Source organism: Macaca nemestrina, chromosome 14 (genome assembly GCF_043159975.1).
Source record: "Macaca nemestrina isolate mMacNem1 chromosome 14, mMacNem.hap1, whole genome shotgun sequence".
In the NCBI taxonomy this organism is placed as follows: Eukaryota; Metazoa; Chordata; class Mammalia; order Primates; family Cercopithecidae; genus Macaca; species Macaca nemestrina.
In genome coordinates, this window is record NC_092138.1 from 41,610,575 (window position 1) to 41,637,095 (window position 26,521).

Sequence of the window (26,521 nt, forward strand, 5' to 3'; positions counted from 1 at the left end):
TTGGAGAAATATGCAGATATTAGTACACTTCACTCTAAATACATTAGCAAGCATAGCAATAATTAGAGTGCAATATTTGTTTATGATTTTTTCTCTTGCTGTAAAGTCAAAATATATAAACATGTTTAAATATTAAGTATACATTCACTGAGATTTGACAAATGCAGAGAACTGTATAACTCAGACAGCCAGCCTTGATGTATGAAAAAACAGCAGTTATTTGGGGGCACCTTTCTATATAAAAAATTGAATTACCCTAAATTAGCATGTCAGAGATATTCCAACTGTTCAATGTCATGCAATTCTGTGAAAGAAATACCACTCTGGCTTGTAGGACAAGGCACTCACCAAGTTGCAGATCCACAGGGCCTCAAGAAAACCACATTTCATGAGTCTGAGTTATCCACCAAGGGTCAGCCTTCTCTGTTCGGTACATAATATAAATGAAATTATAAAATTTCAACTTTTTTTTCTATAAGTCTTGAGCTTCGGTTAATCAAAAGCAGGTTATCCTGAGTGGGTTTGGACTAATGAGAGGATCCTCAAAGGAAAGTGAAGAGTGAGAGACAGGAGCTCTTGGTGGCTTGAGAGAAAAGCAAAATATCACACTGTGAACTCCCTCTCGGGACCACACTATAAAGAGCTCTAAGCAGTCTCTAGGACCTGAGATTAGTCTCCGGCTGAAAGAAAGAGAGCCAAAAAAACCAGAAACCTACATGTTATAGCTACAAGGAAATGAAATCTACCAACAATCAGTGAACTAGGAGAGGATCTTGAGCCTCAGATGAGAATTGAAACCACAGCTGACACCTTTATTTCAGTCTGGTGAATTTCTGAGCAGAAAATCCAGCTAACACATACCCAGACATATGAGCCATGGAAACGATGAAATAATAGATTTGGCTTTGTTTAAGTCATCGTTCTGAAGTAATATCTTGCACAGAAATAGAAAACTTGCACTGTTCAGGTGCCCATTGCTAATAGAGTGTCTCTGCTCCCAGATCATCTTGGTGGGCAGAATTAGGTTGAGTTCTAAATATTATTCCATGCTATAAGGAACCAGAGCCCCTTGTACAATTAGCTGATTCAGAGGTTGAGGTGGGGAAATAGAACATAAGGTTAGGACATTTTTTTTCAAAGAGAAAGACTGTATTAAAAGGCGATTGGTGCACATCAGGATCACACAGAAACAAGCCTGAAAGGCAAGTCTCCACAGAACAAATCTAAGATAACTTCCACTTCAAGATAGATACTGTGAGTAATATATTTATGATGCTAATTTAAATAAAGTGAAATATAATTAGTCCATGCTGATATAAGTAAATAAATCAATAAATTGGAAGATTAATGAGGCATAAGAAGTATACATATTTTCAAATACTTCTTTCCCAAAATACATTAATTACAGAGAGTGAAAGAGAAGCTATGCAGTGGAGAATCTGACAAACAGTACCTTAAATAATCGTGGCAAATGCCACCTGTATTGGTGCAAATTAAACTCATGGACCACCTTATAGGACGCAATGAGAAGACCACAGTATTACTTCTCTGCTATGATACCCCACTCAAAGATTTCATAACTAATCTGAATCTAATAATGAAGAAACATTATCAAACAAACAGAAACAAACAAAAAGAATGGCATTCTATAATAATTGGCCTTTAATCTTCAAAAAATATCAAGGTCATGAAAGTCAAGGGAAGTCAGAAAAACATGTCCTAATGGAATTAGATTAAGGAGGTATGACACTTGAATCCAATGATGATTATTTACTGAATATTTTACTAGAAATAACATTTTGGAACTACTGGAAAAACTGGAAAGGAATTACATAATTATATGCATATATAATTATATGTACAAAATGTAATATATATTACTTATATATACATAAGTAAAGTATAACTCCTGATGTCTTTATTTCTATGACCCTATTGTGTTTATGTAAGAAGATGTTGTTGTTTTGGAAAAAATGTAAGGCAACACATTTAGGTGTGGTAGTACATTAGGTTAGCAAATTGTTCTCAATAGATTTTGAAGCAGAAAACTTTTAAAATTCTACTTACATTTTTACTGTAAGTTTGAGATTAAGAAAATGATTAGAATTGTTACATTTTTTAAAATACAATAAAGAGGCAAACTACAGTCCAATAAAATATATTTAGGATAAATATGTATGGGAGATCTCATATCCAGAATATGTAAAGAATTCTTACAAATCAGAAGTAAGACGATGATTTTTAAATTGTTTTAAAGATAAGGACAGACACATCACGAAGGAAAATATTTAAAATGTCAAATAACCACATGAAAAGATGATCAGTATCATTTATCATAAAAAAATAAAATGTAATCAGCTACCAGTAAACACTGACTGCACACTCATAAATACTGTTTTTTAAATGTCTAAGAATTCTAAGTATTATTGGTGTGGGTGTGGTGGAACAAAAATTATCATTCATTGCTGATTTTCTCTTTGGAAAATAGTTTTATAATATCTTGTAAAGTTAAACTTACTTTTGCTATACAACCCTCTGATTCCATTCCCAGATATTAACCCAAGAAAAATAAAAACCTTTGTCTACTCTAGAATACATACACAAATGTTCATAACAGTTTTATTCATATTAACTGCAAAGTGGAGAGAGTACAAATGTCCATCAACAGGTGAATGGGTAAACACATCATGATGTATTGACAGGATGGAATGAATCATCAATAAAATAAGTGTGTTAATTATTCAGTGAAATGTTTTGTTGAATCTTAAAAATATAGTGCTATGTGTAAGAAACCAGAAGCAAAAGAACTCATATGGTATTTTTCCATTTATATAAAATGTAACAAAAAAAAAGTGAAAGCAAAGCAACAGTGGCGGAAAACAGGTCAGTGGTTGTTGGGACTGGCAGAGAATTTGATTGACTTCCTTGTGACACAATGGAACTTTTTCAACTTATGGACATGTTCTGTTAATTGACAAATGTGGCTATATGAGTGTAAATTGCCAAAATTGGTCAAATTGCACAGAGAAATGTGGGTAATGTCATATAATTTGTATGGCAGTGAAGTAGACTTAAAAATGAAAATAGATTACTAAATGTTATGATATAGACTTGAAGTTTGATAAAATTATGCAGATCCTATAGAGTCAGTCATGAAAGCTCACAATTAAAAAATTGTAGCTTTTGTTTTGTCTGTTTCTTGACAAGGAACTGAAAAGATGTCTCAAATTTAATTTTGCAGCTGTGAATTCCTTGCTGGGTACGCAATACTCATCATCATTCACAGACATCATTCTGGGGCTTAATCTTATTCATCAAATGTGATCATCTTTCCATTATTTGACATTAGTTTAAAGCTACAGAGGAAACCTTTATGGAAATTGGATAGATTTCCCTGTTAATGTAATGATGCAGCTGATACTCATGGAGAATGTGATAAAGAAAGCAGATTACCATTTTTTTTTTTTACATCAGTACTTTGCTGCTTTCTCACAATCTGGTCAGAGCTCCTGCTAGTAATGAAAAACCTTTCACAACAAAATTTACAGTAGGAGTATTTACGTTTGCAGGTAGCTTGCCTAAGAGCATTTAGATGAAATTAATTTCCATCAGTGTGCATGCTGAAGCATTTATCCCTCTTAAATGAAAGTGAAAACCTATCAAGGTCTATTGAAATTTTGCCTTACAGGATTAGAAAAGCCAATGTAGAAAGGTAATGAATAATATTAAGAATGAAAACTGTATAGCAAAGGATTTGTCAGAACTCAGGGAAGGAGAGATAGAGATGTATTTATTAGAGTTTTTATTATTTTATTTGATATCTCATTTAAGTCCATAGAATAATGATATGGAAATGGTATTAGATATTTATGAAATTTTTGGCTTACATTTATTTTATTACTGTGTTTTCACTTAACAAAACTAAAGTCAGTTTCAAAAAGCAATATGACCAGCTATGGTATCTTTAAAAGTAAGTTTTATTGTACAACGTTTCTTTTTTATATAGCAACCTACTTGTATTATTGTTTCTCCTTTCTAAGCCCCCAAAGCAGTTTCTCTCATTTCCTTTTTTTTTTTTTTTTTTTAAAGGATGATTCTCTCTTGGTGGCTCAAAGTAAGATAGCTAGAAGCTGCTTTCACAGCCAGCACTTACCTTCGGTCTGCTTGGTTGAACAGCAGAGATGGAAATTGTAAGTAGCTATTTTCTATTTCCCTTTTTGTAGTTTTCCCATAACTGCTGTTTTATCAGAGTGGAATCATTGCTTTCCCTCTCCTGACACACATCTCCCCTGACCTTACACATGATAACCGTAAGTCTGACAGCATAGCAAAGAAAGTAGCAGTAAGACTTAGTTCAAAAAGTTAACCAAATATTGAGATCCATAGAATGTAAAGCACAAGTTTAAAAAGAAAAGTCAACAACCATTACTATCAACTAGAAAAAATAATTTCTGATTTCCTAGCTTGCAAATTTCAGATCCTCCACATCAGGTACTCATTACTTAGAGTGTCATCTGTTTCTGGGTGGGGAAAGGAATGGATGGAAGAGGGAAAAAAATCAGGTTGGATAACCTGATGGCACAACTAGTGAAGACAAAACCACTACAAACAACAGATTTAATTGATTTTGAAGATTTTCTTGAAATACCACAGTATTTTGCAAATAAAACATATGACACCACAGCTATTTCACAGGATAAATATCCTAATTTCTCTTATATACTGTACATCGAGAACTTGATTAAAGATAATTATACATTTAATTAGCACAGATGTACATGCAACCCATGTGACATGGATAGAAAGTAAGCATAGAAAAACACTACTGGAAGCACATCTAGATGACAATTCAGGAAGATTTGGTTGTATATTTACTTTTAAATAGAAAAATCCATTTTCAACTGAGACCTAAAAGAAATGGAACACAACTCTTTTCTTCAGTGAATACCAAGAAGAATGCAAAGTGGGTAAAACATTGATCATAAAGTGTACAAGATGCTTAATTTATTAATACTATTTGTATCCAGCAAAGAGAGTGAATCAAATAAGAAAATATTCCCAGGCAATGACTTAGTATAGGATATTGTGTGGAACATAACCAATAGAATAAACTTACAAAGTACATTTAAACCCTTCAATTTAAATCCATAGGCAGAGGTTGCAAGAAAATGACACTTCAAAAGAGACTTGATGGAGGTACAGTAGAACTTGAATAGCACTGAAACAGGAGAAATCCAAGCTAAACAAGAGCAATGACTGCTCTCTTCCCTAAATATCCAGGGAAGATATCCTTCAATTATTTTATAAATTTCAAACTGGAGTTTGCTGGAGTTCCATTCCAGACCCTGTTTGCCTGGGTATCACCAGTGGAGGCTGAAGAACAGCAAAGATTGCTGTCTGCTCCTTCCTCTGGAAGCTTCATCCCAGAGGGGCACCCACCAGATGCCAGCTGGAGCTCTCCTGTATGAGGTGTCCGTCCACCCCTGCTGGGAGGTGTCTCCCTGTTAGGAGGCATAGTGTTCAAGGACCCACTTGAGGAGGCGGTCTGTCTCTTAGCAGAGCTCGAGCACTATGCTGGGAGATCTGCTGCTCTCTTCAGAGCCCGCAGGCAGGAACTTTTAAGTCTGCTGAAGCTACACCTACAGCTGCCCCTTCCCCCGGGTGCTCTGTCCATGGGAGATGGGAGCTTTATCTGTAAGCACCTGACTGGGACTTCTGCCTCTCTTTCGGAGAAGCCCTGCCCAGAGAGGAGGAATCTAGAGAGGCAGTCTGGTTACAGTGGCTTTGTGGAGCTGTGGTGGGCTCAGTTCAGTCTGAACTTTCTGGTGGCTATGTTTACACTGTGAGGGGCAAACGGCCTGCTCATACCTCAGCAATGACAGACTCACCTCCCCCCCACCAAGCTGGAGTGTCCCAGGTCAACTTCAGACTGCTGTGCTGGCAGTGAGAATTTCAAGCCAGTGGATCTTAGCTTGCTGGGCTCTGTGGGGGTGTGATCTGCTGAGCAACACCACTTGGCTCCCTGGCTTCAGTCCCCTTTCCAGGGGAATGAACAGTTTTGTCTCGCTGGTGTTCCAGATTCCACTGGGGGGGCGGGGGGAAGCCTCCTGCAGCTCACTCGCTATCTGCCCAAATGGCTGCACAGTTTTGTGCTTGAAACTCAAGACCCTTATGGTGTAGGCACTTGAAGGAACCTCCTGGTTGTGGGTTCCAAACACCATGGTAAAAGCGGAGTACCTGGGCCAGATTGCACCATCTCTCATAGCATGGTCCCTCAGGGCTTCCCTTGGCTGGGGTAGGGAGTTCCCTGACCCCTTGAACTTCCTGAGTGAGATAACACCCCACCTGCTTCTGCTCACACTCCATGGCTTGTACCACTGTCTAACCTGTCCCAATGAGATGAACTGGGTACCTCATTTGGAAATGCAGAAATCACCCTCCTTCTGCATTGGTCTCACTGGGAGCTACAGACTGGAGCTGTTCCTATTCCGCCATCATGCCTGGGAATCAATCATATTGTTTTTACAAGAGGTACATTTCCAATCACCTTTTCTTCATTGCATTTTGTTCTTTGAATATCAAAGCTCAAAAGTGTTAAGAAAAACTGTATTAAGGTTGAATATAGTGCACAAAAGGATTACTTAGAAAGTAAGTGCAGGCAATGTAAGAATTTATTCTCTATGGCCACTGAAAAGAATTCATGTTGTACTGTGTAAAATTACAAGCCTCATGAATAGAAGTAATATAATGCTTCAGAAAACTAGATCTTTGCTGCATTGCTAGAGGTAAATTAAAATCAATATTAAGGCATACATTCACATAGAAACATTAGCAGCACACTTCTGTAAATGTGTTTAAAACACTTCAGAGTCTGATTGTTCTGTAGTAATATTATGGCATGTCTTTTAATAACTTATGTTACCTAGAAAATTTGAAAGGTAATGTATTTTATTCATGCTTAAAAGTAAAGACAATATAAGAAAATTATTGTGATGTTTATGTTCTGTAGACTGAACTAGAACGTTGAGTTTCACATACTAATTAACGTGCTATATAATGCAAAAGCCCACACATTTTTCAGTTATTTTTAATGTCAAATTCTAATATGAAAGTGCTTTGTTATGTATTAATTAATCTTTTTTTGTTCAAGATGTGAAAACAAACAAAAATAGAGTTGAGGTCCAGAAATCTTGAAAGTTCTAAATAATTAGTAGGTCTTTTAACTGCTCTGAAGAATTATAATATGTGTTTTTTTAACTATTATTGGCAAATCTTCTGCAGCAAAAGGCTCAGTACATTTTGGAAGTTTCAAATCATTGGCTATATATTTTGAAAGTTATATTGTTTTCTTCCTACAGTTTTCAGACATCAGATCAATGACATGAACTTTATTTTCTGGGTCTGTCTGTAGATTTTGAAAAGCGGGGAAACACCTTTAATCTTAAGCTTTTAAAATGTATAAACTGTTGTTTTGAAGGCAATATAATTATTTTAGACTTTCAAATAATACACTTTAAATCAGATCTCAGAATAAGTATTTGAAGGTTTGATTGTTTTTAAGAATGTATACAAAGAAAAACAAACATAATTTATCTCTAGAGTGTGAAATCAAATATTACCATAATATTTTTATCCTTTTAAAATGATTTTTTAAAAGCAATATAAACTTTGTTAGTTCATTCTCATGCTGCTATGCAGAAATGCCTAAGACTGGGTAATCTATAAAGAAAAGAGGTTTAATTGACTCACAGTTCCACATGGTTCCGGAGGCCTCAGGAAACTTACAATCATAGTGGAAGGTGGAAGTTACCTCTTCACAGGGTGGCAAGAGAGAGAATGTGTGCAAGCAAGAGAAAGGCCAGATGCTTATAAAACCATCAGATTTCATGAGAACTCACTCACTATCACAAGAACAGCATGGGGGAACCACCCCCACGATTCAGTTACCTCCCACTAGGTCCCTTTCACGACACATGGGGATCATGGGAACTACAGTTCAAGATGAGATTTGGGTAGGGACACAGCCAAACCATATGATAAACTACACAAAGAAAATGGTTTTCTTTCAGAAAAGTGGGATTTTTTTAAAAAAGAAAAAGTATAAAAAAAATTAATTGGATACCAAATTGAAAAGGCAAGAATTATGTAAGTTTAATATTGTATTTTATTTTCTAACTTTATATATAGTATCACTATTCTAAGTTTGACACTGCAAATAATATATCCTGATCCAATGTTGAAAGGTAAATGTTTAAAATCTTAAAATATTAAAAAGTATAGATATACATTTAATAAGATTTCTAATTATTGCTTTTCATGTATTTAGCCCACCAGGTAATATATTTCCAGGTAAACTACCTTATTGTTTACGTGCCTTATTATTACTGTTAACAGCCTTAAAAGAGAATTCATGTCTGTTTTTACTTATATCTGTGTATTAATTGAGAAAAACTGGTAATTGTACAGAAACTAGCCTTGATTTTTTAATCTGTAGAAGTCCAAGTAAAGCTGTCAACTACCGTGATTTCCTTGGATATTAGGAATGTGTTACTCATTGCACAATCTGAGCAATGGGCCATGGGCTTCCCATTCCTCAGTGTTATGCCATTTCAAAAACTCTCCCAAGAAAACACACCAGAGTGCAGCAGATTAAAGTATTTTTTAATTTATTCACACACAGTAGAGAAGCTCTCAACCAGATTATGCAAGCCTAAGATAATTGAAATAAATCACTTTACCGTTTCCTAGCTCGTAAGCACTATGCTGAAATGACTAAGGCTTTCTCCAATAAGACCTGTTAATACTTAAATGTCATTTTCTGGTAGGAATACTATGTATAGCTATGTGTTTTGTGAATGGTAGAGTTCCAGGTGATAACATTTACATAACAGATGATGGAAATGGCACCTGCTGGATTTGTTTAATGTGGAAGACATATTTTCTATGTGAATATAGTGAAGAAAGATGAGATGATGAGATTCCCATCTTGAGTAATACGTACAAAATCACAACAGAATGTTGCTGTATCTGTATAACAAGACATTTGAGCAAAATATCATTTTAAAAGACATCAAAGAGTTAAAGATAAAAAAAAATTCTAAGTAAACTAAATTCCAGAAAGCATTAATCTCTTCATAGGAGGAAAGAAATTCATGGTTGATTTCATGCCCGGTAGTGTCAAAATGAGGAAGAACTCATCATATATAGAATAAGGAGAAAAAAGTTAATTTGAAAGAGTTTTTCTACCTCAATGGTAGGATTCAGATCAAGTGGAAGGCAGCATCCTCTAGGGTGGGACACACAATGGAACAGGGCACAATGTCACTCAAGGGAACATGGTTGTTCTCCAAATGAAAGGCAGTGTCCTGAGACAGAGCACTGTCTCTTGACTGCACAGCGTGACAAGGCCCTGAGCCTGGGTCATGAAACTATTCTGTCGTCTGAAACCTCTGGGGATGTCACTGAAAGGGCTGCTGCAAAGGTCTCTGAAATGCTTTTCAGGCCTTTTCTCCATGGTGTTGGATATTAGCACTTGGCTCCACCTTTGTAATGCAGATATCTCTAGCAAGTGGTTGTTCCACAGTGTGCTTTGATTTTTCTACTGAAAAAAGGTCTTTTTGTTTTGTTTTGTTTTCTATCTTATTTCCAGGCTGCACATTTTCCAAACTTATATACTATGCTTCTCTTTTAAATATGAGCTGCAACTTTAAGTCATTTTTTTTTTGGCTGCTGCATCTGCTTATAGGCTGTTAGAAGCAGCCAAGTCACATCCTGAATGCTTTGCTGCTTAAAACTTTCTTTCTCCAGGTACCCTAAATCTTAATGGTCAAGTTCAAGCTTACATAGATCCCTGTGTCAAGGACACAATACAGCCAATTTTTTTTTGCTAAGGAATAACAAGGATAATCTTTGCTACAGTTCCCAATAAGTTCCTCATTTCCATCTAAGACCATGTCAGCCTGGATTTCACTGTCCATATACTTATCAACATTTTGGTCACAACCATTTAACCAGTCTCTATGAAGATACAACATTTCTCTCATCTTCCTGTTTTCTTCTGAGCCCTCCAAATTCATCCAACCTCTGACTGTTACCCACTTCCAAAGCTGCTTTCATGGTATCTTTGTAGTAATGTCCTAGTCTCACTACCAGTTTTCTGTGTTAGGTCATTCTTACATTGATATAAAGAAACATCCGAGACTGGATAATTTATAAAGAAAAGAGGTTTAATGGTATCACAGTTCTGCAGGTTGTACAGAAAGCATAGTGCCAGCATCTGATTCTGAGGAGGCCTCAGGAAATTTCAATTCATGGCAAAAGGTGAAGCAGGAACAGGCACATCACACGACAAAAACAGAAGCAAGAGAGAGTGGCGGTGCGGGGGGTGGGTCACATTTTACAACAATCAGATCTTGTGAGAACTTACTCACTCTCACAAGGATACCACCAAGCCATGAAAGATCTACTCCAAGGACCCAAACACCTCCCACCAGGTACCCACCTCTAACACTGGGGATTATAATTCAACATGAGATTTGGGTGGGAACAAATATCCAAAGTGTATCAATGGTATTACATAAAGATCCAAATTTATTATTTGCATGTGGATATCCAGGTTTCCCCAGCACCATTTGTTGAAAAGACTGCCCTTTCCTTATTGAATATTCTTGGCACTTTTGTCAAAATCGTTTGATCATTGTGTCAAGGTTATTTCTGGGCTGTCTCTTCTATTCCATTTGGACTATGTGTCTGTTGTTATGCCAGTGCCATGAAATTTTGATTACTGTAGCTTTGTAGTAAGTTTTGAAATGAGGAAGTTTGAGTCTTCCAACATTGTTCTTTTTAAAGATTGTTTTGGGTAGTGGGGATTCTTTGAAATTGTATATGAATTTTAGGATGGGCTTTTCTAATTCTGCAAAAAAAAAAAAAATTCAGGATTTTGATAGGGATTACAGTAAATTGATGGATTGCTTTGGCCAATGTGGACATCTTAACAATATTGTCTTCCAATTCATGATCATGGGATGTGTTTCCATTTATTTATGTCTTCTTTAGTTTCTTTCAGCAATTTTTATTGTTTGCATTTTATAGGTTTCTGAACTCCTTGGTTAAGTTACTTTCTAAATATTTTATTGTTATGCTTTTATAAATAGACTTGTTTTCATAATTTATTTTCATATTGTTCATTGTTGCTCTATGGGAACGTGACTAATCTTTGCCTGTTGATGTGGTATCCTTCCCTTTGACAAATTCATTTATTTTTAGTTCAAACAGTCAAGTTTTGTAAAGTCTTTAAGGTCGTCTACGTCATATCATCTGTAAATAGTGACCATTTTACTTCTTCCTTTCCAATGTAGATGCCTTTTATTTCTTTTTCTTACCAAATTCATCTGGCTCAAGCTTTCAAAATGGGCAAAGGACTTTAATGGACAGTTTTCCAAAGAGATATACAAATGCCCGATAAGTATATGAAAATATGTTCAACGTCACTAATCATTAGAGAAATACAAATCAAAGCTACAATGCGATACCACCTTACACACATTAGGATAGCTGCTATTTAAAAAATCCATAAAGTAACAATAGTTGGTGAGGAGGTGTAGAATTTGGACACACTATGCACTGCTGGTGTGAATTTAAAATGGTACAGTTGCTGCAGGAAACAGTATGGTAGTCCTTAAAATGTTAAAAATAGAATTATCATATTTTGCAGACAATTCCATTTCTGAGAATATACCGAAAAGAATTGAAAGCTGTGTCCAAGAGGTATTAGTACACTGATGTTCATAGCAGTATTATTCACAATAGCTAAAATGTGGAAGAAATTCGTGTCCATCAACAAATGAATAAGTAGGGAAAATGTGGTATGTATAATAGAATATTATCTGGCCTTAAAAAGGAAAAAAATCTGACATATGCTACAACATGGATCTAACTTGGGGATATTATGCTTAGTAAAATTAACCAGTCACACAAACACAAATACTGTATGATTCTACTTATGTGAGGTAGAGTAGTAAAAGTTACAGAAGAAGTAGAATAATGGTTACCAGGAGTTTGTGGGAGGTGAGACGGCAAATGTATAATGAGAACAGAGTTTAACAAGATGAAAAGAATTACGGAGACAGATGGTGGTGGTGGTGGCTGCACAACATTGCAGATGTTTAATACCACTAAACTGCACATTTAAAAATGATTAAGGAGGTAAATTTTATGTTATGTGTATTTCACTACAATGAAATTAAAAATTAAAAATAGCAATATTAATGAACTAATAATTAAATATAAAACATACTTAAAAGTAATGTGCGGCCCTTAGATCAGAGCTGAACAAACCAATTGGAAAAACAAAAGAAAAAGAAAAAGTTTAAGACAATCAGAAATATGTGCACAATAATTGGACATTTGATATAATAAATAATTTTTGCTAATAGTTTGGAAAGTAGTGATATTAAAGTTTTGTTAAGTGTTAAAAACACAAATACTTACATTGAACTGATATGCTTTAAAAAATGTGGGAGGAGCAGGTAGATAAATGTATAAATGAAACATGACTGGCTATATGTTGATAACCATTGGAGCTGGGTGATGGGTATGTGTGGGTTTATTATATCACTCTTTTGACTTATATACATGCTCAAATTTTTACATTAAAAAGCTGTTTTACTGGAAAAAAATAGATATCAGTGGTTGCGAGTTTGAGAGGATGGAGAAATGAATAGGCATAGTGTACAGAATTTTTAGGACACTGAAAGTATTTTATTCGATACCATAGTGGCAGCTACATGTCATTATACATCTGTTGAGGCCCACAGAAAGTACAACATTAAGAGTAAGCCTAATGTAAACTATTAACCTTGACTAATAATGTTGTAGCAATGTAGTTTTATGGATTGTAATAAATGTACCAACTTGGTGTGGGATGTTGATATTGAGGGAGGCTGTGCATGTATGAGAGCATGAGGTGTATGGAAAAATCTGTACTTTTCACGTAATTTTGCTCTGAACCTAAAACTACTCTAACTTATAAAGTCTATTTTTTAAAATGTAGTTACCAGCCAAAAGATGAGGATAGAGCAAGAGCGCTCAAAGAAATTCCTCCACTTCTCTACAGGTTTTTAATGCATACCTTGTAGCAACCCTCCAAGAAAGAGTACATGACAAGAAAGTTCAGTATTAATGGTGAACGTTGTGTCCTCCTCCTCTCCTATAATTCATACATTGAAGTCCTAACCACAGCACCTCACAATGTACCCGTATTTAGAAATACAGTAATTGCAGATGTAATTAAGATGAGATTATACTAGAGTGAAGTGAGCCCCAATAAAATAAGACCAATATCTTTGTAAAAAGGGAATGGACACACATGCATACACATACACATACACATACACATACACATACACACACACACACACACATACACATACACATACACATACACATACACATACACATACACATACATACACAAAGTATGTGAATGTGAAGGCAGAGATTGGGTTGATATGTCTACAACCCAAGGAGTGTCAAAGATTGTCAGAAATCTATCAGATCTTGGGTCTACAACCCAAGGAATGTCAAAGATTGTCAGAAATCTATCAGATCTAGGAAAGTGGCATGGAACACCTTCTTCTTCACAGCCCTCAAGACGAACCACCCCTGCTGACATGTTGATCTTGGACTTCTAGTCTCCAGAGCTGTGAGACAATAAATTTCTGTTGTTTAAGTAACCCCTGCCAACACATTGATCTTAGACTCCTAGCCTCCAGAACCATGAGACAATGAATTTCTGTTGTTTTAGCCATCAAGTACACTGTTGTATGACTTTGTTATAGTAGCCCCAGCAAATGAATACACTGACATATATACTATTGAGGGACATTGGTTTTCAGTCATTGTATTGCAGCTGTCAGTCGAAGTAGAAGATACATTTCCCAAAGTGCAAAAAGCCAGGGGAAAAAAGTAAAACCTCAACAGCGCAAAATTTGGACGGTTAGAATATAAGAGAGAAAGAAGAAAAGAGAGAGCTTCCATTGTTCAGAAAGCTGGTGGCTGGACTATAAAGCAAAAAGACAGGTCTGGTATCTTGCTCTTTCCAGATAACAAGATACTTTGGAGGCATACCTTCTGTTCTGTTTCCCTGAATATTTGAAGTTGTTGGTGAACTAAATATTATGCAGTTGAAACTAAGTACAACTTCCTCAATTACAGATTATTAACTCAAATTCCCAAATAGATAGCTGGAAAGAATAAGGAGAATAATAATTTCTTGGCACAGTTATGTTTAAATTTAGATTCTACTGTTACTTTTAATACATTTTCTAATGTATAATTCTAAAAATACATAAGACCATTGCAGATGGGTGATTATGTATGACCAATAGTCAGAAAAGAAAATATTGAATGGAAGGAAACCCAAAAACCTAGTATCAGAATTACTCAAAAGAACCTTTAAAATAACTATCAAAACAGACTGGGTGTGGTGGCTCACTCTTGTAATCCCAGCACTTTGGGAAGCCAAGGCGGGTGGATCGCTTGAAGTCAGGAGTTCAAGACCAGCCTGACCAACATGTTGAAATTCCATTTCTACTAAAAATACAAAAATTAGCTGGGCATGGTGGTGCATGCCTGTAATCCCAGCCCGGGAGGCTGAGGCAGTAGGATCACGTGAACCCAGGAGGCGGAGGTTGCAGTGAGCCGAGATCACACCATTGCACTCCAGTCTGGGCGACAAAAGCGAAGCTCCATCTAAAAAACAAACAAATAAACAAAAACAAAAAACAAAAATAAAATAAAAAACACTTTACTGAAATATCCACTGGGAAAGCTGTACAGCATACATAAAGAGATGCTGTCTCTCAGCAGAGAGATTAAAATGATTACAAATCAAATAAAAATGTTATGAATTTAAAAATCACTTGAAAGATCTTTAGATGGTTTGGGAAGGAAATTAGCAAGCTAATTCCACAATTTTTATGTGAACCTGCAGAATCTAAAATAGATACAAACAACCTTGAAAAATAATAAAAAAGTATAAAACTGTATCATAAGTGATTTCAAGTTATAAATCCACAGTAATCAACACAGAGTGTTACTGGCATTAACACAGGCCAAGCTTGTCCAACCTTTGGCCCATGGGTCACATGCAGCCCAGGACAGCTTTGAATACGGCCCAACAAAAATTTGTAAACTTTCTTAAAACATTAAGACATATATTGTGATTTTTGTTTTTAGCACGTCAGCTATCATTAGTGTTAGTGTATTTTATGTGTGACCCTAGACAATTCTTCTTCTTCCAAAGTGGCCCAGGGAAGCCAAAAGATTGGACACGTCTGGCATAGGCAATTAAATCAATGGAACAAATAGAGATTCCAGAACTAGACCAAAAATCTATTGAGACTTTAAAAAAAAAAAAGCAGGTCAGTTTAACTGAGCAAGAAACAATTCTACAGTTTTTTAAAGTGGGGCTGAAAAACTGAACAACTTCATGAAAAATATAACTCACTTTACATATGAAAATTAATTGGACATGAATTGTAAGCCTGATTATAACAGGTAGAATCCTAACAATTCTAGAAGTAAGGCTAGATTGCCTTCAGAATCTTGCAGTAGAAGACTGTTTATTCAGGATACAAAAATAATTAAACATAAATGAAATTGCTAAATTGAACATAATGAAAGCAGATGATGTTTTCTTATTGAAAATTCTATTAAGATCATGATGCAAAATTTTTTAAATTTTTATTTTTTATGGGTAGATAGTAGATGTAAATATGAGTTAGATGGGATATTTTGATATAGACATGCAATATGTAATAATTACATCAGGGTAAATATCGTATCGATTACCTCAAGCATTTATAGTTTGTGTTACAAACAATCCAGTTATATTATTTTAGTTATTTTAAATTGTACAGCTAAATTATATTGACTATAATCACTCTGTTGTGCTGTCTAATACTAGAACTTATTCATTTTTTTCTAACTATTTTTTGTACCCATTAACCATCCTCACTTTATGCCCCTTCTGCTCAACTAAATTCCCAGCCTCTGGGAACTATCTTTCTACTCTCTATATCTCCATGAGTTCAATTGTTTTACTTTTTAGCTTCCACAAATAAATGAAAACATGCGAAGTTTATCTTCCTGTGCCTGGCTTGTTTCACTGAATGTAATGTCCCTCAGTTCCATCCATGTTGTTGCAAATGACAGTATCACATTCTTTTTAATGGCTGAATAGTACTCCATTGTGTATATGCACCACATTTTCCTTAGCAAGGAACAATGTGAAGCCGAAATGTAAGCAATACATATATGTTACTTAGAGAACATATTCAATATGTTGAATATATTAAATTTAATATATTAAAAATCCTATGAATCAATAGCAAAAAAATGAATGTATACAATAATAAAATAAATGTACAAAATAATTCTATAGTCTAAATGTATATGCCCGCCAAATTCACATGTTAAAATTTAGCCCCCGGGGGGGCGGAGCAAGATGGCCGAATAGGAACAGCTCCAGTCTCCAACTCCCAGCGCGAGCGACACAGAAGCCCGGTGATTTCTGCATTTTCAACTGAGGTACTGGGTTCATCTCACTGGGGAGTGCCGGACGATCGGTGCTGGTCAGCTGCTGCAGCCCGACCAGCGAGAGCTGAAGCAGGGCGAGGCATTGCCTCACCTGGGAAGCGCAAGGGGGAAGGGAATCCCTTTTCCTAGCCAGGGGAACTGAGACACACAACACCTGGAAAATCGGGTAACTCCCACCCCAATACTGCGCTTTAAGCAAACAGGCACACCAGGAGATCATATCCCACACCTGGCCGGGAGGGTCCCACACCCACGGAGCCTCCCTCATTGCTAGCACAGCAGTCTGTGATCTACCAGCAAGGCAGCAGCGAGGCTGGGGGAGGGGCGCCCGCCATTGCTGAGGCTTAAGTAGGTAAACAAAGCTGCTGGGAAGCTCGAACTGGGTGGAGCTCACAGCAGCTCAAGGAAACCTGCCTGTCTCTGTAGACTCCACCTCTGGGGACAGGGCACAGTAAACAATAACAAATGCAGCAGAAACCTCTGCAGACGCAAACGACTCTGTCTGACAGCTTTGAAGAAAGCAGTGGATCTCCCAACACGGAGGTTGAGAACTGAGAAGGGACAGACTCCCTGCTCAAGTGGGTCCCTGACCCCTGAGTAGCCTAACTGGGAGACATCCCCCACTAGGGGCAGTCTGACACCCCACACCTCACAGGGTGGAGTACACCCCTGAGAGGAAGCTTCCAAAGCAAGAATCAGACAGGTACACTCGCTGTTCAGAAATATTCTATCTTCTGCAGCCTCTGCTGCTGATACCCAGGCAAACAGGGTCTGGAGTGGACCTCAAGCAATCTCCAACAGACCCACAGCTGAGGGTCCTGACTGTTAGAAGGAAAACTATCAAACAGGAAGGACACCTACACCAAAACCCCATCAGTACATCACCATCATCAAAGACCAGAGGCAGATAAAACCACAAAGATGGGGAAAAAGCAGGGCAGAAAAGCTGGAAATTCAAAAAATAAGAGCGCATCTCCCCCGGCAAAGGAGCGCAGCTCATCGCCAGCAACGGATCAAAGCTGGACGGAGAATGACTTTGACGAGATGAGAGAAGAAGGCTTCAGTCCATCAAATTTCTCAGAGCTAAAGGAGGAATTACGTACCCAGCGCAAAGAAACTAAAAATCTTGAAAAAAAAAGTGGAAGAATTGATGGCTAGAGTAATTAATGCAGAGAAGGTCCTAAACGAAATGAAAGAGATGAAAACCGTGACACGAGAAATACGTGACAAATGCACAAGCTTCAGTAACCGACTCGATCAACTGGAAGAAAGAGTATCTGCGATTGAGGATCAAATGAATGAAATGAAGCGAGAAGAGAAAGCAAAAGAAAAAAGAAGAAAAAGAAATGAACAAAGCCTGCAAGAAGTATGGGATTATGTAAAAAGACCAAATCTACATCTGATTGGGGTGCCTGAAAGTGAGGGGGAAAATGGAACCAAGTTGGAAAACACTCTTCAGGATATCATCCAGGAGAACTTCCCCAACCTAGTAGGGCATGCCAACATTGGAATCCAGGAAATACAGAGAACGCCACAAAGATACTCCTCGAGAAGAGCAACTCCAAGACACATAATTGCCAGATTCACCAAAGTTGAAATGAAGGAAAAAATCTTAAGGGCAGCCAGAGAGAAAGGTCGGGTTACCCACAAAGGGAAGCCCATCAGACTAACAGCAGATCTCTCGGCAGAAACTCTCCAAGCCAGAAGAGAGTGGGGGCCAATATTCAACATTCTTAAAGAAAAGAATTTTAAACCCAGAATTTCATATCCAGCCAAACTAAGTTTCATAAGTGAAGGAGAAATAAAATCCTTTACAGATAAGCAAATGCTTAGAGATTTTGTCACCACTAGGCCTGCCTTACAAGAGACCCTGAAGGAAGCACTAAACATGGAAAGGAACAACCGGTACCAGCCATTGCAAAAACATGCCAAAATGTAAAGACCATCGAGGCTAGGAAGAAACTGCATCAACTAATGAGCAAAATAACCAGTTAATATCATAATGGCAGGATCAAGTTCACACATAACAATCTTAATCTTAAATGTAAATGGACTAAATGCTCCAATTAAAAGACACAGACTGGCAAACTGGATAAAGAGTCAAGACCCATCAGTCTGCTGTATTCAGGAGACCCATCTCACACACAGAGACATACATAGGCTCAAAATAAAGGGATGGAGGAAGATTTACCAAGCAAATGGAGAACAAAAAAAAGCGGGGGTTGCAATACTAGTCTCTGATAAAACAGACTTTAAACCATCAAAGATCAAAAGAGACAAAGAAGGCCATTACATAATGGTAAAGGGATCAATTCAACAGGAAGAGCTAACTATTCTAAATATATATGCACCCAATACAGGAGCACCCAGATTCATCAAGCAAGTCCTTAGAGACTTACAAAGAGACTTAGACTCCCATACAATAATAATGGGAGACTTCAACACTCCACTGTCAACATTAGACAGATCAACGAGACAGAAAGTTAACAAGGATATCCAGGAATTGAACTCATCTCTGCAGCAAGCAGACCTAATAGACATCTATAGAACTCTCCACCCCAAATCAACAGAATATACATTCTTCTCAGCACCACATCGTACTTACTCCAAAATTGACCATGTAATTGGAAGTAAAGCACTCCTCAGCAAATGTACAAGATCAGAAATTATAACAAACTGTCTCTCAGACCACAGTGCAATCAAACTAGAACTCAGGACTAAGAAACTCAATCAAAACCGCTCAACTACATGGAAACTGAACAACCTGCTCCTGAATGACTACTGGGTACATAACGAAATGAAGGCAGAAATAAAGATGTTCTTTGAAACCAATGAGAACAAAGATACAACATACCAGAATCTCTGGGACACATTTAAAGCAGTGTGTAGAGGGAAATTTATAGCACTAAATGCCCACAAGAGAAAGCAGGAAAGATCTAAAATTGACACTCTAACATCACAATTAAAAGAACTAGAGAAGCAAGAGCAAACACATTCGAAAGCTAGCAGAAGGCTAGAAATAACTAAAATCAGAGCAGAACTGAAGGAGATAGAGACACAAAAAACTCTCCAAAAAATCAATGAATCCAGGAGTTGGTTTTTTGAAAAGATCAACAAAATTGACAGACCACTAGCAAGACTAATAAAGAAGAAAAGAGAGAAGAATCAAATCGACGCAATTAAAAATGATAAAGGGGATATCACCACCGACCCCACAGAAATACAAACTACCATCAGAGAATACTATAAACACCTCTACGCAAATAAACTGGAAAATCTAGAAGAAATGGATAATTTCCTGGACACTTACACTCTCCCAAGACTAAACCAGGAAGACGCTGAATCCCTGAATAGACCAATAGCAGGCTCTGAAATTGAGGCAATAATTAATAGCCTACCAACCAAAAAAAGTCCAGGACCAGATGGATTCACAGCTGAATTCTACCAGAGGTACAAAGAGGAGTTGGTACCATTCCTTCTGAAACTATTCCAATCAATAGCAAAAGAGGGAATCCTCCCTAACTCATTTTATGAGGCCGACATCATCCTGATACCAAAGCCTGGCAGAGACACAACAAAAAAAGAGAATTTTAGACCAATATCCCTGATGAACATCGATGCAAAAATCCTCAATAAAATACTGGCAAACCGGATTCAGCAACACATCAAAAAGCTTATCCACCATGACCAAGTGGGCTTCATCCCTGGGATGCAAGGCTGGTTCAACATTCGCAAATCAATAAACATAATCCAGCATATAAACAGAACCAAAGACAAGAACCACATGATTATCTCAATAGATGCAGAAAAGGCTTTTGACAAAATTCAACAGCCCTTCATGCTAAAAACGCTCAAGAAATTCGGTATTGATGGAACGTACCTCAAAATAATAAGAGCTATTTATGACAAACCCACAGCCAATATCATACTGAATGGGCAAAAACTGGAAAAATTCCCTTTGAAAACTGGCACAAGACAGGGATGCCCTCTCTCACCACTCCTATTCAACATAGTGTTGGAAGTTCTGGCTAGGGCAATTAGGCAAGAGAAAGAAATCAAGGGTATTCAGTTAGGAAAAGAAGAAGTCAAACTGTCCCTGTTTGCAGATGACATGATTGTATATTTAGAAAACCCCATTGTCTCAGCCCAAAATCTCCTTAAGCTGATAAGCAACTTCAGCAAAGTCTCAGGATACAAAATTAATGTGCAAAAATCACAAGCATTCTTATACACCAGTAACAGACAAACAGAGAGCCAAATCAGGAATGAACTTCCATTCACAATTGTTTCAAAGAGAATAAAATACCTAGGAATCCAACTTACAAGGGATGTAAAGGACCTCTTCAAGGAAAACTACAAACCACTGCTCAGTGAAATACAAGAGGACACAAACAAATGGAAGAACATACCATGCTCATGGATAGGAAGAATCAATATCGTGAAAATGGCCATACTGCCCAAGGTAATTTATAGATTCAATGCCATCCTCATCAAGCTACCAATGAGTTTCTTCACAGAATTGGAAAAAGCTGCTTTAAAGTTCATATGGAACCAAAAAAGAGCCCGCATTGCCAAGACAATCCTAAGTCAAAAGAACAAAGCTGGAGGCATCACGCTACCTGACTTCAAACTATACTACAAGGCTACAGTAACCAAAACAGCATGGTACTGGTACCAAAACAGAGATATAGACCAATGGAACAGAACAGAGTCCTCAGAAATAATACCACACATCTACAGCCATCTGATCTTTGACAAACCTGAGAGAAACAAGAAATGGGGAAAGGATTCCCTATTTAATAAATGGTGCTGGGAAAATTGGCTAGCCATAAGTAGAAAGCTGAAACTGGATCCTTTCCTTACACCTTATACAAAAATTAATTCAAGATGGATTAGAGACTTAAATGTTAGACCTAATACCATAAAAATCCTAGAGGAAAACCTAGGTAGTACCATTCAGGACATAGGCATGGGCAACGACTTCATGTCTAAAACACCAAAAGCAACGGCAGCAAAAGCCAAAATTGACAAATGGGATCTCATTAAACTAAAGAGCTTCTGCACAGCAAAAGAAACTACCATCAGAGTGAACAGGCAACCTACAGAATGGGAGAAAATTTTTGCAATCGACTCATCTGACAAAGGGCTAATATCCAGAACCTACAAAGAACTCAAACAAATTTACAAGAAAAAAACAAACAACCCCATCAAAAAGTGGGCAAAGGATATGAACAGACATTTCTCAAAAGAAGACATTCATACAGCCAACAGACACATGAAAAAATGTTCATCATCACTGGCCATCAGAGAAATGCAAATCATGCAAATCAAAACCACAATGAGATACCATCTCACACCAGTTAGAATGGCGATCATTAAAAAGTCAGGAAACAACAGGTGCTGGAGAGGATGTGGAGAAATAGGAACACTTTTACACTGTTGGTGGGATTGTAAACTAGTTCAACCATTATGGAAAACAGTATGGCGATTCCTCAAGGATCTAGAACTAGATGTACCATATGACCCAGCCATCCCATTACTAGGTATATACCCAAAGGATTATAAATTATGCTGCTATAAAGACACATGCACATGTATGTTTATTGCGGCACTATTCACAATAACAAAGACTTGGAATCAACCCAAATGTCCATCAGTGACAGATTGGATTAAGAAAATGTGGCACATATACACCATGGAATACTATGCAGCCATCAAAAAGGATGAGTTTGCGTCCTTTGTAGGGACATGGATGCAGCTGGAAACCATCATTCTTAGCAAACTATCACAAGAACAGAAAACCAAACACCGCATGTTCTCACTCATAGGTGGGAACTGAACAATAAGATCACTTGGACTCAGGAAGGGGAACATCACATACAGGGGCCTATCATGGGGAGGGGGGAGGGGGGAGGGATTGCATTGGGAGTTATACCTGATGTAAATGATGAGTTGATGGGTGCAGCACACCAACATGGCACAAGTATACATATGTAACAAACCTGCACGTTATGCACATGTACCCTACAACTTAAAGTATAATAATAATAAATAAATTAAAAAATAAAAAATAAAAATAAAAATAAAATAAAATTTAGCCCCCATTGTGATGATATTAAGTGGTAGTTTTTGGGATGTTATTATGTAATGAAGGCAGAGCCATAATTAATAGGATTAGCGTCCTTATAATAAAGGTCTGAGGGAGCATGTTAGCCTTCTTTGACTCTCTCTCCATGTGAGGACATAGAAGGCACCAGTTATGAGAAATGGGTCTTAGCCAGCACCAAATCTGCTAGAATCTTGATCTTAAATTTCCCATTCTTCAGAAGTGTAAGCAATACATTTTTTTAAAATAAATTACCCAGGTCAAGTTATTTTATTGTAGCAGCAGGAATAGACTAAGATAGTACTTTATAAAGTTAGATATAGATTGAGTAACATGCTCATGAAAACTGTTCAACAACCTTAGTTATCCAGAATTGCAAATTAACATACCAAATAATTTTGAACAAACCAAATGGTCATTAATAGAACAATGGATATAGACACTGTGGCACATTAATATAATGGAATACCTCTTGTAAAACAAAAAGAGGATTGAGCTACATATGCATGCAGCAACATGGATTAATAAAAAATATTACGTGTTTTGAAACAAAACAAACCAGATATAGAAGAACACAAAATACATGGTTTTATTTATAAAGTCAAAGAAGTTGAAAAGTCCTCTTTAGAGACAGAATTAACTTGCAGAAAACAACTGAAAAGAAACACAAGACGATTTCCTATGGTAATTATAGTAGTGCTTAGAGTTTTTATATAGTGAACCAATAGCATACATTTGTCAAATGTCACAGAGATAAATATTTAAGAACAGTTCATTTTACTCTGTAGAAACTATATATAAAATACAGTTCAAAAAATACAGTATGCATATACCTTTAGTTGATTCTCATTATTCACAGTAGTAATATTCTATGAAGTTGCCATAAACACAGAATTAGCAAATACTGAGTCATTAATACTAGGGGCAATACATAACTAGGTTCTTGTGAGTTCTGGTCACAGCATTTTTCTTAACAGATTATTTTATATGTTTTTATGCTTAAATGTATCTTATTTCATATATATTATTGATTTATTGACATTGAACTCATGGCCAACAGTATTTTACCCCATTCGTATGGTACTCATATAGTAGCTCATATAGTACTCATGTTTGGTCCATAAGGCACATCACAGCCTGCTTGCATTTATGAACACTAGATAACCTACAGCACTGTACTTGAAGGCCATTTTAACAGTAAAATCACCAACAAAAAACACAAAAATGTGAAAAAGGTACCCCTAAGTAGACCGTTGAAAAGATGCCTGCTATCCCAGCACCATTTATTGAACTGTGAGTCTTTTACTCATTGCTTCTGTCAGCTCTGTCAAAGTTCAGGTAATTGTAGATGTGCAGCCTTATTTCTGTGCTCTCCTTTCTGTTCCATTGGTCTATGTGTCTGTTTTTGTACCTGTACCATGCTGTTTTGGTTACTGTAGCCTTGTAGTATAGTAAGAAGTCGGGTATTATGATGCCTTTAGCTTTGTTCTTTTTGCTAAGGATTACCTTGACTATCAGGGATCTTTTTTGGTTCCATATGAATTTTAAAATATTTTTTTCTGATTCTGTGAAGAATATTGTTAGTGGTGTGATAGGAATAGCATTGAATCTGTAAGTTGCTTTGGCCAACATAGCTGTTTAGTGATATTGATTCTTCCTGTCCGTGAGCATGGAAAGTTTTTCCATGTGTTTGTCTTCTCTGATTTCTTTGAGGAGTGTTTTATATTTCTCATTGAAAATATCTTTCCCCTCCTTGGTTAACCATATTCCTAGGTATTTTATTCTTTTTGCGGCAATTGCAAATGGGATTGCTTTTCTGAATTGGGTCTCAGTTTGGCTGTTGATGTATAGGAATGCTGGTGATTTTTTCTTTTCTTTTCTTTTCTTTTTTTTTTTTTTTTTTTTTTGAGATGGAGATGGAGTTTCGCTCTTGTTGCCCAGGCTGGAGTGCAATGGCGCGATCTCGGCTCACTGCAACCTCCGTCTCCCAAGTTCAAGCGATTCTCCTGCCTCAGCCTCTGGACTAGTTGGGATTACAGGCATGCACCACCATGACTGGCAAATTTTGTATTTTTAGTAGAGACAGGGTTTCTCCTTGTTGGTCAGGCTGGTCTCAAACGCCTCACCTCAGGTGATCCACCCACCTCTGCCTCCCAAAGTGTTGGGATTACATGCGTGAGTCACCATGGCCAGCCTCCTGGTGATTTTTGTACGTTGGTTGTATATACTACAACTTTGCTATAGTTGTTTATCAGCTGGAAGAGCTCTTGGGCTGAGACTATGGGGTTTTCTAGATATAAAATCATGTCATTTTCAAAAAGAGATCGTTTGATTTCCTCTCTTCCTATTCAGATACCTTTATTCTTTTCCTTGCCTGATTTCCTGGCTAGTCTTCTAATACTATGCTGAATATAAGTGGAGAGAGAGGGCATCTTTTTCTTCTGCTGGTTTTCAAGGGGAATGCTACCAGCTTTTGACCATTCAGTATAATGTTGGCTGTGGGTTTGTCATAGATGGCATTTATTATTTTGAGGTATGTTCCTTCAATAGCTAGTTTATTGAGAGTTTTTAACATGAAGGGGTACTGAATTTTATTGAAAGCCTTTTCTGTGTCTATTGAGATAATTGTGTGGCTAGCCATGTACAGAAGATTGAAGCTGTATCCCTTGCTTACACCATATACAAAAATCAGTTCAAGATGGATTAAAGACATAGATGTAAAACCCAAACCTATATAAACCCTGGAAGACAACCTAGGCAGTATCACCCTGGAGACAGGAATTGGCAGATTTCATGACAAAGACACCAAAAGCAACTGCAACAATAGTAAAAATTGACAAGTACAATCTAATTAATCTTAAAAGTTTCTATACAGCAAAAACAAACAAACAAACAAAAACCCAAACAAAACAAAACACAAAACAAAAACAAAAAAGAAAAGTAAAAAGAAAAAAACCTAAGAAAAAAAAAACCTATCTCTGGAGTAAAAAGATAACCTACAGAATGGGGGAAAATATTGGCAAACTATTCATTTGACAAAGATCTAATATCCAACACCTATAAGAAACTTAAAAAAATATACAAGAGGAAAACCAACCAACCCCATTATAAAGTGGGCAAAGTATATAAAGAGACATACATGCAGCCAACAAGCGTATGAAAAAAAAAGTTCCATTTCCGTCATCATTAGAGAAATGCAAATCAAAAGCACAGTGAGATAACATGTCACATCAGTCAGAATGGCTATTATTAAAATGTCAAAAAATAATTAAAACGATAAAAATTTCAAAAGAAAAAAGAAAAAATATAAAATAAAAATGCTGGTGAGGTTGCAGAGAAAAGGGAACATTATACACTGTTGGTGGGAGTGTAAATTATTTCAACCATTGTGAAAAGCAGTTTGACAATTCCTCAAAGAGCTAAAAGCAGAACTATCAATCAGTATTAGATATGTACCCAGGGCAATATAAATCATTCTACCATAAAGACCCATGCATGTGAATGTGCATTGCCAGCACTATTCACAATAGCAAAGACATGGAATCAACCTAAATGACCATAAATTACAGACTGGATAAAGAAAATGTGGTACATATATAGCATGCAATACTATGCAGCCATAAAAAAAGAAGACCATGTCTCTTGGGGGAACATGGATGGAGCTAGAGGCTATTATTCTTGACAAACTAATGCAGGAATGGAAATTCAAATACTCCATGCCATCTCTTACAAGTGAGAGCTAAATGATAAGAACTTATGAACACAAAGAAGGAAACAACCGACAAGACAGTGGGGTCTACTTGAGCAGGGAGGGTG

General features: G+C 36.8%; 1 long non-coding RNA gene across 2 annotated transcripts in view; it reads left to right on the forward strand.

The window, feature by feature from the left end:
* The first annotated feature begins 984 nt into the window (after positions 1-984).
* LOC139358135 (uncharacterized) overlaps positions 985-26,521 on the forward strand; it is a 69,114-nt gene continuing 43,577 nt past the window's right edge. The window contains exons 1-3 of one of the 2 annotated variants that reach the window (XR_011612572.1): positions 985-1,254; positions 4,090-4,190; positions 5,152-5,196. This is a non-coding gene — a long non-coding RNA (uncharacterized lncRNA). The remainder of the gene's footprint in view (positions 1,255-4,089; positions 4,191-5,151; positions 5,197-26,521) is intronic. The other variant, XR_011612571.1, reaches the window with a different exon arrangement.